This window comes from Cibotium barometz, chromosome 35 (genome assembly GCF_041138505.1).
Source record: "Cibotium barometz isolate CiBa-2024 chromosome 35, ASM4113850v1, whole genome shotgun sequence".
NCBI classification, from domain to species: domain Eukaryota; kingdom Viridiplantae; phylum Streptophyta; class Polypodiopsida; order Cyatheales; family Cibotiaceae; genus Cibotium; species Cibotium barometz.
In genome coordinates this window covers 28297143-28310653 of record NC_141080.1, presented here as the reverse complement: position 1 = coordinate 28310653, position 13511 = coordinate 28297143, and positions in this window count along the sequence as shown.

Sequence of the window (13511 nt, the reverse complement as noted above, 5' to 3'; positions counted from 1 at the left end):
ATTCTCAAAGTCGTAGGAGTCAGAAACGTGATAGGAATAGACTTCCCCCCCCCCCCCCCCCCCCGTCCCCACCGAGTTCAAGAGGAGGAGAGGAAAAGGGTAGCTTGTGAGAGAAAGAGAGAGTGGAGAGCACGTCAACGAGCAACACCTTCCGTTGGCGATGATCCAAGCCTTGCTCCTCCTCTTCCACTTCCTCTCCCTCCGCCCTCTTCCCCCCCACTACCCCTTAGTTTAGCTAATCCACATGAACCCACCCTTCCTGAGTCCCCTTCTCTTCTACAAGAACCCACCTCCCTCCTTTGGGCGCCCATCGTGTGGATAGGAAAGAACTATCAAAGTCAGGGGCACATCGTCGTGCCCATGCAATCTTCCATTCTTATTTCAAAGACCTCACGCCTTCATCACAGAGACATGTGTGCTTGATGCTTTGATCGATCTGCCCAACATGGCCAACTGCAGGGCGGTTTTCGACATTGCAGGTCGAAGAGAGAGGAGAGCTGGCATGGCAGTGCTACAAAGTGTTCGTCATTCCTATATAGTTAACAAGAAGAGGAACTCTGCGGACGCTTTGGCTGCTCGACGAGCTATTGTGGCAGCCATAAGTAGCTCCCAAATGAAGGGTAAGGTGAGTGCCACATCTCGCATCCTTTCCATAGCACCACACGCACTTAGAGTTAGGTCTATTAGACGACAAAGTTTAGATGCCAATGAGGTTGCTGCTTTAGTGGTCGTGTAGCTAGGCATGATCGCCTACTAGATGAAACCACTAGAACCTTGATAGAAAGTTTTTGGGAGGAGAATTGTCATGCCTCGTCAGTTTTCAAGAAAGCTTTGCGTAAGAGAGTGACAAGAGGAGTGTTCATTGAGCACGGTGCTTGCTTTCTTGAAATGACCCAAACTGAGTTGTATTCTCAGTTTGTGGCTTCGTATCCAGAGCTTAAAATTGGGCAAAGGTCATTTGAGAGGTGTAAGCCTTGGTTTGTGAGTTACTCACGTCAGCGTGACACATGTTGTTGTCCCTACCATGTTAAGTTCAAACTTTTTTATGATGTGTTCCATTCTCTTAGTGGGCATAGAGAGTTGCCTCGTAGTCCTCGTGATTTCATCCACTCTCTTTTGTGTTCCGTTCTCTTAGTGGGCATAGAGAGTTGCCTCGTAGTCCTCGTGATTTCATCCACTCTCTTTTGTGTGCACGCACGGAGGATGCCCAGTTCCATAGGATGCCTTGTGTGGAGAGCAATTGCACATCATGTGGTTCACTTGCACATCTACAGATGGTAGATCTTGATGCAAGTGATCAAGAGATAGTGCCATGGCAACGTTATGAGTATGTGACACACTAGCTCCAGAGTGGTGGTGGACAGTCCAGGAAGTTGCAGCTCGTGGACAAACATACACCACATTGTCACTTCACAGCCACATTTAGGGAGCAGATCTACCCCTATATACGGCATAGTCATTGTGCCAAGTGGCAAGATCGTCAATTCCGAGCATGCCTGGCAAAGTTTCCTATTGGTGTGGTCGTCTCTGTGATTGATTTTGCAGAGAACTACACCTTCACACCTTTTTAGGAGATACAATCTGAGTATTACTTCTCAGAGCAGATAACGGTTATATTTCATAATATTTGTTTCGTGTTTGAGCTATATTACTTATTTGATTTTTTGTGTCCTAAACGTCTGTATTGCTTACCTCACCAAGTTGCTATTATGGTCCACATTAGCTATCGACATGCAGAGGCTCATGTAGATGGGATAGCGAGTACCCCCGAGACCCCTGTCATTATTCGAGAGTATCATTTCTATATCAGTGATGATTGTTCACATGATGCACATTTTGTGCAGCAACACTGTTTTTGTCTCCATGACGATTTTTTAGGAGATTGTGGGATCATACGTGGCCAGCGATGGGTTTGGTCGGATGGTTGTGGTGCACAGTTCAAGTCACGACAATTCTATTGGCTCTACAGGTAGTACTTATGGTTCTCTTACAATTAAACTAAATTCACCTAGAACATCTTAAAGAAAACAATAACTAAGACTTTGTTTTGTGGATTTATAGGTGGCATGTGCAGTCTAGTATCCCATTGATTTGGTCATTCTTTGAGATTGGTCATCACGGGAAGGGAGAGCATGATGGTGCAGGCACGTGTGTGAAACCTGAGGCGTCATCAGCTTGCAGGATGCTCAGCGATTTAGAGATGCGGGCCACGTAGTCGAGTGGTGCTCCCAACATTTGTGTGGGAGTGCAGCATCATCGTATCCCAAACGTGATGCTTGGATTGTCAGGAGATTTTTTTGGCATGTGGATGGTGGCATGATTGACCGTAGAGCCTCCCATGATTGTGACACAATACCTGGCACCTTGGGCTTACATTCCATTAGGAGCACGTGCATGGCGGCCCCCACAATTTACACACGACGGTTTGCATGCTTCTGTGGAGCATGTATGGATGGCGATTGGTCACATTGTGCCTCGAGAGGATGGGCAGATGCATGGATATAGACATTCCTCTCCCTCGAGCATCCTTCACATCCAGTGTTGTCTGATGAGCACACAGGTCCTGTGTTCATGGTCAGTTATGATGACCTAACAGATTTGCTACAGGAGGGTGATGTATTTGCTGTTATTGCCAGTGAGGGAAATAGCGAGGGAGTAGACTGCTATCTGATGAGTTGCACTAGGCCAAAGTGCATCCTTGACCAGGATACAGTGGATGACCATGGGTTTTCTTTTGACGCCCATAGCATGATTGTTGGCAGGCCGGTTCTACCAACACATTCGACTTCATCGGGGGAGTCTTGAGTTCCAGCAGTGGAAGTGGGAGTTAGAGGCATTTCAGTTCTCTCATCTAGTTGGTTTGCTACTACCAGGCTCACTCTTGATCGAGTACAGAGCCGAAAACACAGTTCTCACCCTCGTTTTCGGCTTCAAGAGTGGATGACCATGAGAGCATTCTAGAGCAGTTGAGAGCTAGAGAGGGTGCTTCTGACTAGATCTCTATCTTGATAGTGACTAAACTCAGACTAGCTGGGTTAGCTCACTTACATTGTACTTAGATTTTTTGGGAGTGACTAATCTCAGAATAGCTGGGGTAGCTCATTTTCAAAATACCTTGATCTTTTGAGTTAGTGGGCTAAACCAAGAGTGGCTGTGTTAGCTCACATTCTGATGTACTTAGTTGATGTTTATATCATTATGAGTTTTCTCATTATTGAGGATCATTACATTTTAGTTGATGTTCATGGTTTTTTTATTTTTTAACACTTTGTCTATCGTATCGTTTGTAGAAAATCACCATCACCATATTGTTTGTTGAAAATCACCAAACTTTGCAAGCACTGGGCACTAATTACTAACTCGAACATGCTCCGATCATGACCAAACTTTGCAAGCATGTGGGGGTGAGCCCTCCCACATGCTTGAAAAGTTGCGTCCCCATTAGAGCATGTTTGGGTACGATGGTATGGGGAAAGCCCGGATTTTCCATGGCCTCTTAAGCACCAAGAGACTTGAAAAATCCACACTGGGCACTAATTACCAATCCAAACATGCTCCAATTATGACCAAACTTTGCAAACATGTGGGGATGGGCCCCTCCCAAAGTTTGGTTCCCATCGGAGCATGTTTGGGTATGATGGTATAGGGAAGGCCCGGATTTTCCATGGCCTCTTAAGCACCAAGAGACTTGAAAAATCCGCACTAGGCACTAATTACCAATTAAAACATACTCCGATTGTGTGACCAAACTTTGCAAGCATGTGAGGGTGGGTCCCCCCTACATGCTTGCAAAGTTTAGTCCCCAATCGGAGCATGTTTGGGTACGATGGTATGGGGAAGGCCTGGATTTTCCATGGCCTCAAGCACCGAGACTTGAAAAATCCGCACTGGGTGCTAATTACCAATTAAAACATGCTCCGATTATGACCAAACTTTGCAAGCATGTGGGGGTGGGTCCGCCCCACATGCTTGCAAAGTTTGGTCTCCATCGGAGCATTTTTGGGTATGACGGTATGGGGAAGGCCCGGATTTTCCATGGCCTCTTAAGCACCAAGAGACTTGAAAAATCCACACTTGGTGCTATTACCAATCCAAACATACTCTGATTGTGACCAAACTTTGCAAACATGTGGGTGTGGACCCCTCCCACATGCTTGCAGAGTTTGGTTCCCATCGGAGCATGTTTGGGTATGATGGTATGGGAAAGGCCCGGATTTTCCATGGCCTCTTAAGCACCAAGAGACTTGAAAAATCCGCAATGGGTATGATGGTATGGGGAAGGCCTAGATTTTCCATGGCCTCTTAAGCACCAAGAGACTTGAAAAATCCACACTGGGCGCTAATTACCAATTCAAATATGCTCCGATTGTGACCAAACTTTGCAAGCATGTGGGGTGGGTCCCTCCCACATGCTTGCAAAGTTTGGTCCCCATCGGAGCATGTTTGGGTATGATGGTATAGGGAAGGCCCGGATTTTCCATGGCCTCTTAAGCACCAAGAGACTTGAAAAATCTGCACTACACACTAATTACCAATTAAAACATACTCCGATTGTGACCAAACTTTGCAAGCATGTGGGTCTCCTCCACATGCTTGCAAAGTTTGGTCCCCATCGGAGCATGTTTGGGTACGATGGTATGGGGAAGGCCCGGATTTTCCATGGCCTCTTAAGCACCAAGAGAGTTGAAAAATCCGCACTAGGCGCTAAAACATGCTCCGATTGTGACCAAAATTTGCAAGCATGTGGGGGTGGGTCCCCCCCCACATGCTTGCAAAGTTTGGTCCCCATCGGAGCATGTTTGGGTATGATGGTATGGGAAAGGCCCGGATTTTCCATGGTCTCTTAAGCACTAAGAGACTTGAAAAATCCGCACTGAGCACTAATTACCAATCCAAACATGCTCCTATTGTGACCAAACTTTGCAAACATGTGGGGGTGGGCCCCTCCCACATGCTTGCAAAGTTTGGTTCCCATCGGAGCATGTTTGGGTATGATGGTATGGGGAAGGCCCGGATTTTCCATGGCCTCTTAAGCACCAAGAGACTTGAAAAATCTGCACTGGGCGCTAATTACCAATTAAAACATGCTCCGATTGTGACCAAACTTTGCAAGCATGTGGGGGTGGGTCCCCCCCACATGCTTGCAAGCCCAGTTTCCTTCACTACTTCCTTCCCTTTTTCCTCCTCCTTTTGAGATTCAGGAAGTACTTTCTCTCTATCACTTTCTCCCTGATTATCCTCTTTTGCCTCTCCCCTCATAGATTCTAATTCAAGGCAGTCTTTGGCAATATTCCCAAAGGCCCCACATTGGAAACATGCTCCGGGGAAGGCCCCAAACTTGAGGCCTAGTTCTAGCTTACCCAGTTGACCTAAATCCACCTCCATAGATTTTGGGGTTTCAATGGCCGGATTCCAAGTGATGCACACACTATTGCCCTGCCTCCCTCCTACCTCATCATCATCAAGAACAAATAACACAAAACTTAGGGACTGGACTATGTCACGCAGTGCAGGCCTAAGCCAAGGAGAGGAAGCCCTAAAACTTCTACCCAAATAGGGCACGCATTCTGCAAACTTTTATTGACATTCAAACAACAGGTAAAAAGGAAAGACATGCACCAATCGTTGCCTGAAAAACAAAGGTCCCCTAGCAAAAAATTCATAAATAGATTGGTCTTTAATAAACAGCACATTGAAAAATCCTTTCCCCAAGTAGAAGATCTTAGACACAACACAGTCGTGCAGAATGCTCTCCTGGAGCCACTTACCTAGTTCGCCCTGTTGAGATATCGAGCTCAACTAGTGCTACGATAGACATTGATGACCCACCTGGGTGATAGCTTCCACATCTACACCACTAGCATGGTTGGTGAGATTATGGATGATATGCAACCAGTGGGATGACAGGCTATGTGACAACCATTTTGGATTACTACAGACTGGCATAGTTATAGTGTCAGCTCGTTTAGTTGGGTTCACATTATGGACCGACCCTTGTATGTTGTTGTAGTTAATTACTAACCCATATAGTGTGTATTCTTATCTTTATGTTATGTTGGTAAGAAGAAGATAGAAGAAAAATTTAGCTATCCTTCTCTCTCTTGTGTCTTGCTCTCTCTTGTGTGTGTGTGTGTTTGCTTGAAGCTCTCCCTCTCCCCCACATTCTCTTTATTTATGGTATCAAAGCCTGGTTCGTGTTAGAGCTAAGAACGCAAGCAAGAGGTAAGAATAAGCAAGGAAGGAAACGATACTACACAGGTAAGAGCACCATCATCTCTTTCCCCTTCTTGGTTTAGGTACAACACCCCCTTAGTAGCTCTGGGAGCTACACATCTCCGATTGAGGAGCTGTTTTCGTGAGAGAGGAGCTACAGGGCAGGTATACTATCTTATTTAACAGTAATTTTCAGCCACATTTGCGTTTTGGGTGCATTACGAGCCCTGTTTTGTCATTACAGGGTAATTTTGGTAGTTTTCTAGAAGTTCTGGTAGACAATTGTTTCCACTCAAAATCTGGTTATTGCAGTGCAGTAGTGCATTTTGGAAGTGTTGATAGGGTTTCCACATGTATTGTTGATAAATTGGGTATATGTACATGTACTCTGGTCACATTTGGTGACACATAGGCTGTGCTAAAGTATCGTTATTGCAGCACTTATAGTATATACTGCTGTATTATAGGTTGCATACAGAAGTTATTTGTTTGCATGTTATTTGATTGCTATAGAAAAACATGTCTGACGAAATTAATCAGATTGTTAGCGAGAAGTTGGATAAGAATAATTTCCATGCCTTGAACTTCAAAATGACCAATTTCCTAATGGGTAAAGGATTTTGGGATTATGTAGAAGGAGATAATGAGGAGCCTCCAGAGTTATCTAAGAAGAATGCCACTCCTGTAGATATAAAGGCATTCAAGGATTGGAATCAAGGTGCAAGAAAAGTCATGTACTGGCTTTCAATTAGTGTCACAGACTACGATAGGACACATACAAGATGCAAACACTCCAACAATTGCATGGCAGAATAAATCAGATTTTCCAGACTAACACAAAGGCAAGGAAGTTGCAATTAAAGCAAGAGTTGCATATTGTGGAAAAGAAAAGCATGTCCATCAATGAATATGCCTTACAGATCAAGGGCATTATTGAATCCCTTGGGTCTATTAATGTATCAGTGGAGGATGATGATTTGGTGAGTGTTTGTCTGAATGGGCTCGACAAAGAGTACAAGCCATTCAAGACCTCCATTGCAGTTAGGGAGAATATTCCCAACTTTCAGGACTTGATATCTATGCTGATCATAAAAGAAAAGGATTTAGGTGAGGATTATTCTTCACAAAGCAATAACACATCAGAATAGGCCTTCTACTCTAATTCAGGTAGAGGCAGAGGTAGAGACCGTGGTCGAGGCCAAGGTGGTGGTCGAGGCCAAGGTGGCCGCCGCGACAAGGAAATCAGAATTCCGGACAACAACAGTCCAATGATTCAGCAACAATCATACACAGGTGGAAGTGGCCAATCTAGAGGCAGGGGGAGCCAAAGAGGCCAAGGTGGTTGGCAAAGAAATCAAAATGCAAATAGCATAGAGTGCTATTACTGTGGCAAACCAGGACACATGGCAAATGACTGTTACAAAAACCAAAATGACATTAAAAGTGGGAAGTTACAGCAAGGTAACTATGCATCATCTACCAAACATGGAGATTATGACAGAAGTCAGCAGGGTTGTTTGTGATGCAACACATGTTTAGTTCCATAACAGGGGATGTGTCAGGATCTCAAGATATATGGTATGTGAAGGATCTGGTGCAACAGCTACAGCAAGCAAGCACACACACACACACACACACACACAAACACACTCAAAGAAGCTCACTCTCAGACCATAGAAGGGTTAACTATACTCTATATTCACATGAATGTCAAGTGAGTTAGTAATGTACAAGAGTTTAAGTTAGTGTGAGTTATATGGGCAGTCGGACATAATTGGCCAACAGTGGGCTTTAAACCCAACAACCTCCCACTTAAAATCCAATGTGGCACTTTAAGTAAATGAGTATCTATGTACAGGGTGTACAAAGATCTACATAGCATGCCAACTACCCAATGCCCAATAACTCACGAAAATGTGCAAAGCTTTCACCTGAAAGCCCCTTTGTGAGTAGATCAGCAGGATTCTCCGTGGTGTGAACCTTGACTAGCTGTATCTGCTTGTCTTCTAACACTTCCCTGGATGAAGTGATACTTCACATCCACATGCTTAGTCTTTGCGTGAAACACTAGATTCTTTGCCAATTGTATAGCACTTTGGCTATCACAATGTAACATTGGCATTTCTTCCTTGACTCCCAAGTCTGCTACTACCAGTCTACTAAGCCAAATAGCTTCTTTGCAAGCCTCTGACGCTGCAACATACTCAGTTTCTATTGACTATGTAACACAACTTTGCAATCAATATTGCCATGAGATGGCACCTCTAGCTAAAGTGAAGACATAGCCTGACATGGACCTTCTGTTGTCCAAGTCTCCTACATAATCTGAGTCAGTGTACTCTTTGACACTCAAATCCTGACTCCCATAGCATATGCACATACTCTTCGTAGCCCTCAAATATCTCATGATACCTTTGACTGCCTCTTAATGTTTCTTGCCTAGATTTGACATGTATCTGCTAACAACTCCCACTGCAAAAGCAATGTCTGGATGTGTAGCAATCATAGCATACATCAAACTCCCAACTACATACGCATATGGCAGCTTATCCATTTCATCCTTTTGCTCATCAGACTATGGGCAATCTTGCTTCCTTAGTTTCACATATGACGGCAATGGTGTACTCAATGCCTTTCCCCTGTCCATATTGAAACGTAGCAGCACTTTGTCAATATACTCTTGCTGAGACAAGTAAAGCAACTTCTTTGATCTGTCTCTATGCATATGCATACCCAGTATATGACTTGCTTCACCCATATCTTTCATGTCAAAAACCTTTGCCATCTTTGACTTAAGCGCTGAAATTTCTGCCATTTGTCTACCGGCAATCAACATATCATCCACATACAATATGAGGATCAGCAAACTACCATCCTTAGCTTGCTTGTTATATAGGCAGTGATCTATCTCACTTCGTTTGTAACCTTGAGAAAGCATGAACTGATGGAACTTTTGGTACCATTGCCTTGGTGCCTGTTTCAAGCCATAAAGACTTTTCCATAATAACTGGCATACCAACTGTTCCTTGCCTTTCTCAACAACAAACCCTTTTGGCTGTTGCATATAAACTTCCTCATGTAAATCTCTGTGAAGAAACGTCGTCTTCACATCCATCTGATGCAAAATTAGATCATGCGTGGCAACCAAAGCAAGAATCCATCGCAGGAGGGTAGTAATCTTGACAACCGACAAGAAAACTTCATCAAAGTCAATGCCCCGCTCTTGCTTGAAACCTTTAGAAACCAACCGTGCTTTATATTTAGGTTGCCCATCATGAGGAGTAAGCTTATACCTGTAAACCCATTTACAAGGTAACGCTTTCTTACTCTATGGCAACTTAACCAAATCCCACATTTGATTTTTATGTAGTGCCATCATCTCTGATTGCATGGCCAATCGCCACTTATCTGAGTCAGCCACTTGCAATGCCTCTTTGTAATAACAAGATGGCACTCCGCAATCAGTAAGCATAACATAACTGAGAGAAGGAACATATATATCAGGTGGATGCGAGACACGTTCAGATCTCCGCAACATTGGTGCTTGAGCCACAACCTGACATTCCTCTCGTGCCACTGTAGGCTCATTCGGAGCTCTACCTTGCTGTCTAGAAGTGCTAGGCCCATCCTCTTGAAAGACAACACGTCTTATTTCCTCAGTTTGTTTAGGCTTTGCATGAAACTTGGCCTCGTTAAAGTACACACATCATTGCTACAGATTACTTTTCTGGACTCAGGATCCCAAAGTCGGTAGCCCATCTCTCTAGATTCACCATAGCCGAGAAATATGCACTTTCTACTCTTTGGCTCCAACTTATTCCGAAACTCCTTTGGAATATGGCTATACGCCTCACAGCCAAAGACTCTAAAATGCTTGTATGAGAGCAGCTTGCCTGACCATACCATCTCTGCCACTGCTTCTTTATCTAAAACCTTACTAGGAGAACAATTGATCAGATGAACGGCTAGCCACTGCTTCTGCCCAAAATCCATTAGACAACTCCACATTAGACATCATGCTTATGACTTTCTCTTGGATTGTTCTATTCATTGTAAGGAGCAATAAGTTCATGCTTTATGCCCTTTGCATCGCAAAAGTCTTGAAAAGCCTTAGAAACATACTCTCCGCTCTGCAAACAAGCACTTAAGCTTTTGGCCACTCTGCTTCTCCACGTGTCACAAACATCTTGAAGACACCTAGCACCTCATCCTTATGCTTAAGAAAATAGACCCAAACCTTTCGAGAAAAGTCATCAATGAACGTTACAAAGTACAATGCTCCCCCTAGCGAATGACTAGGCTGACTACTACAAATGTCACTGTGCACAAGACTTAACCGTTGGTCATGATGATTACCCTTTTTTTGTGTGGTTCCTGTGTTTGTTTCCCATAAATACAATGCTCAGAAAACTCAAAATCCTAAAAAGAAAAGCCAGGCAAATAACCAAAACGAGACAAGATCTCCATTCCCTTCTTTGACATGTGTCCCGATCGGCGATGCCACAATGAAACATTTGGCTGCTCGATCACATTGATTACATTTTGCTTGACACCAAAAACATGCAACATGTACAAGGTACCAGACTTCATGCCATATGCCACAGTCATAGATCCTTTGGAAATCTTCCATATGTTATTTCCAAATACTGTGACATAACCTGCATTATCGAGAACACCTGTACTGATCAAGCTCTTCGTAATTGATGGTACATGTCTTACATTCTTGAGCATAAATGAAGCACCATTCTGAAATTTCAACTACACATCTCCCACACCCAGAATCTCACATGTCTGCTCATTCCCAAGCCGAACATGATCCTTAGTGGCCACATACAAAGCAAACCACTCTTTGTGTGAGGAGAAACATGGAAGGATGCCCCTGAGTCGATAATCCAATCAATCAATGCATATTCAGTTGTTGCAGTTAAAAACGCAGAATCTAGTGTACTAGTGAAGTAGATGTCAGCACAAGCTTTGCCCTTGGCATCACTGTCACTGTCACATGTGACACTCTCAGTCACATTGATTTCCTCAATCTTCACCGACGATTTTTTCTTCTCATCATGCTCAGAATTCTTCTCTTTACCTTTGTCTGCTTTCCATTTCTGACAATCTTTCTTCATGTGACCCTTCTTGCTACAATAATAGCATTCAATGTCATTCTTAGACTTCGGATCACGAGACTCCTCCACCAGTGCATCCTACGCCATGCTCAGATCACACAAGCTTCATAAAACCTCATGCAGGGCGCTCACAAATGGCTATGCAACTGCCCAAATACGTAAAATGAACCACAATGTATAATACATCCATAATAGTCCAGTGTCTCTAACTGTCGCTGCTGCGGTGGCCTGTTTGCTAGCATGACTCACAACCAGTAGACCCACAATATCAATACATCAATCTGCTAAGTGCATGCCAATAGTGCTGCAGAGCTGTCGTATGGCTGCACCTCCCCTGGAACTTGGCAAGCACAAGAAATGGTGCAGATCGAAGCGTATCTGATGATATGTTTACTTGGACTGAAGGATTCTCCCGGAGACGATGATGTAGCCAAACCTGCTAATAGATCTAAAGTAGATCTCGAAGCTAAAGTCATAGATGCAAGCAAATGTGAATCACAATCTCTCTGTCTCTGACGTAGACAACAGAGAACCAAGTAGTGTGCTCCTCGAAGTGCATGTATGTTGTAGCCAACCAAATCTGTCACTCCCGCATATGAAACGGAAGACTCTCTCTCTACCTCCTCTGCGAGGACCCTATCTGTCATGTGTGCCACCGGATGGCCACACTCATAAGAGCTATGTGCACCAAAAAGTAGAGAGAATCACTCTCTATGTACCTGCTTTTATTCAGACGAGCCGATTTAGGTCGGGTGGATATTGGCTGGAAAAATTTTGACGTTAGAGAAATTTCTTGCTCTGACTAGTTGAAGGATCTGGTGTAGCAGCTGGAGCAAGCAAGCACACACACACACAAACACACTCAGAGAAGCTCACTCTCAGACCATAGAAGGGTTAGCTATACTCTGTATTCACATGAATGTCAAGTGAGTTAGTAATGTACAAGAGGTTAAGTTAGTGTGAGTTACATGGGTGGCCGGACATAATTGGCCACAGTGGGCTTTAAACCCAATAGTATGTGGATTCTATCACCTCTAACCACATGACCAGTCATGCTACGTGGTTTAGAGATATGTAGAAAATGAAAAAACTAGGTTATGTAGAAATAGGTGATGATATTGTGCATCCCATTGCGTATGTTGGTAAAGTGCCATTGTCTATGCGCAGGATGAAAAAATGAAGTACTTGGCTGATGTACTTCATGTTTTGAATATTACAAAGAACTTGGTTTCTATTGGACAGATGGTTGAGCAGGGTCTCCAAGTGAGGTTTAATCCTCAAGGATGTGTTGTGAAAGACTTCAAAAATAAGTGTCGCTTGGTTGCAAAGGGTAACAGAAATGACACGATGTGATATGAACATGCCTGACATAAAGGCATCCATGTTTGCGCATGGAGCAGGTGTCATTGCAAATATTGACATATGGCACAAGCACATTGGTCATGTTAATGTACAGCGCGACTGAAGACTATGCAGGCCCAAAATATTGTTATAGGTTTGCTAAAGTTTAAGGTTGACGGTATGCATAAGGTATGTGAAGCATGCCAACTTGATAAGGAGGCCAAACATGCTTTCCCACATGAAAAGCATTCAATGCAAGGCCATTGGATGTCATACATTAAGATGTATGGGGATCGACCAAGACTGTAACAATTGTAGGCTACTACAGGTACTATGTTACATTCATTGATGTGACCACACTAGGAAAGTGTGGGTTTATTTCATGAAGGAGAAAAGTGAGGTGTTTGCTCACTTTTAGAGATTTAAAGCCTTGGTCAAGAAGGAAAAAGGCATGCAAATAAAATGCCTAAGACCAGATGGTGGGGGAGAATATTTATCCAATGAGTTCAGCTATTTCTTATGAGAAAGCGGGGAATCAAGAGGCAGTTATATGCAGGTACACTCCGCAAACAGAATGGTGTTGCAGAAAGGAAAAACAGACACATAGCAAAAGTGGCACATGCCTTGATGGGCTGAAATTAATATGCCACATTACTTTTGGGTAGAAACAATAGCAACTAATGTGTACATTATGAATAGGACACTCACTGTAGATGTTCATGTTATGACTCCTGAATGAACAGAAGTTTACAGGCATAAGACTAGATGTGTCTCACTTGAAAGTGTTTAGGTATATTGCATATGTACATGTTCCTGATGAAGTGAGAACAAAGT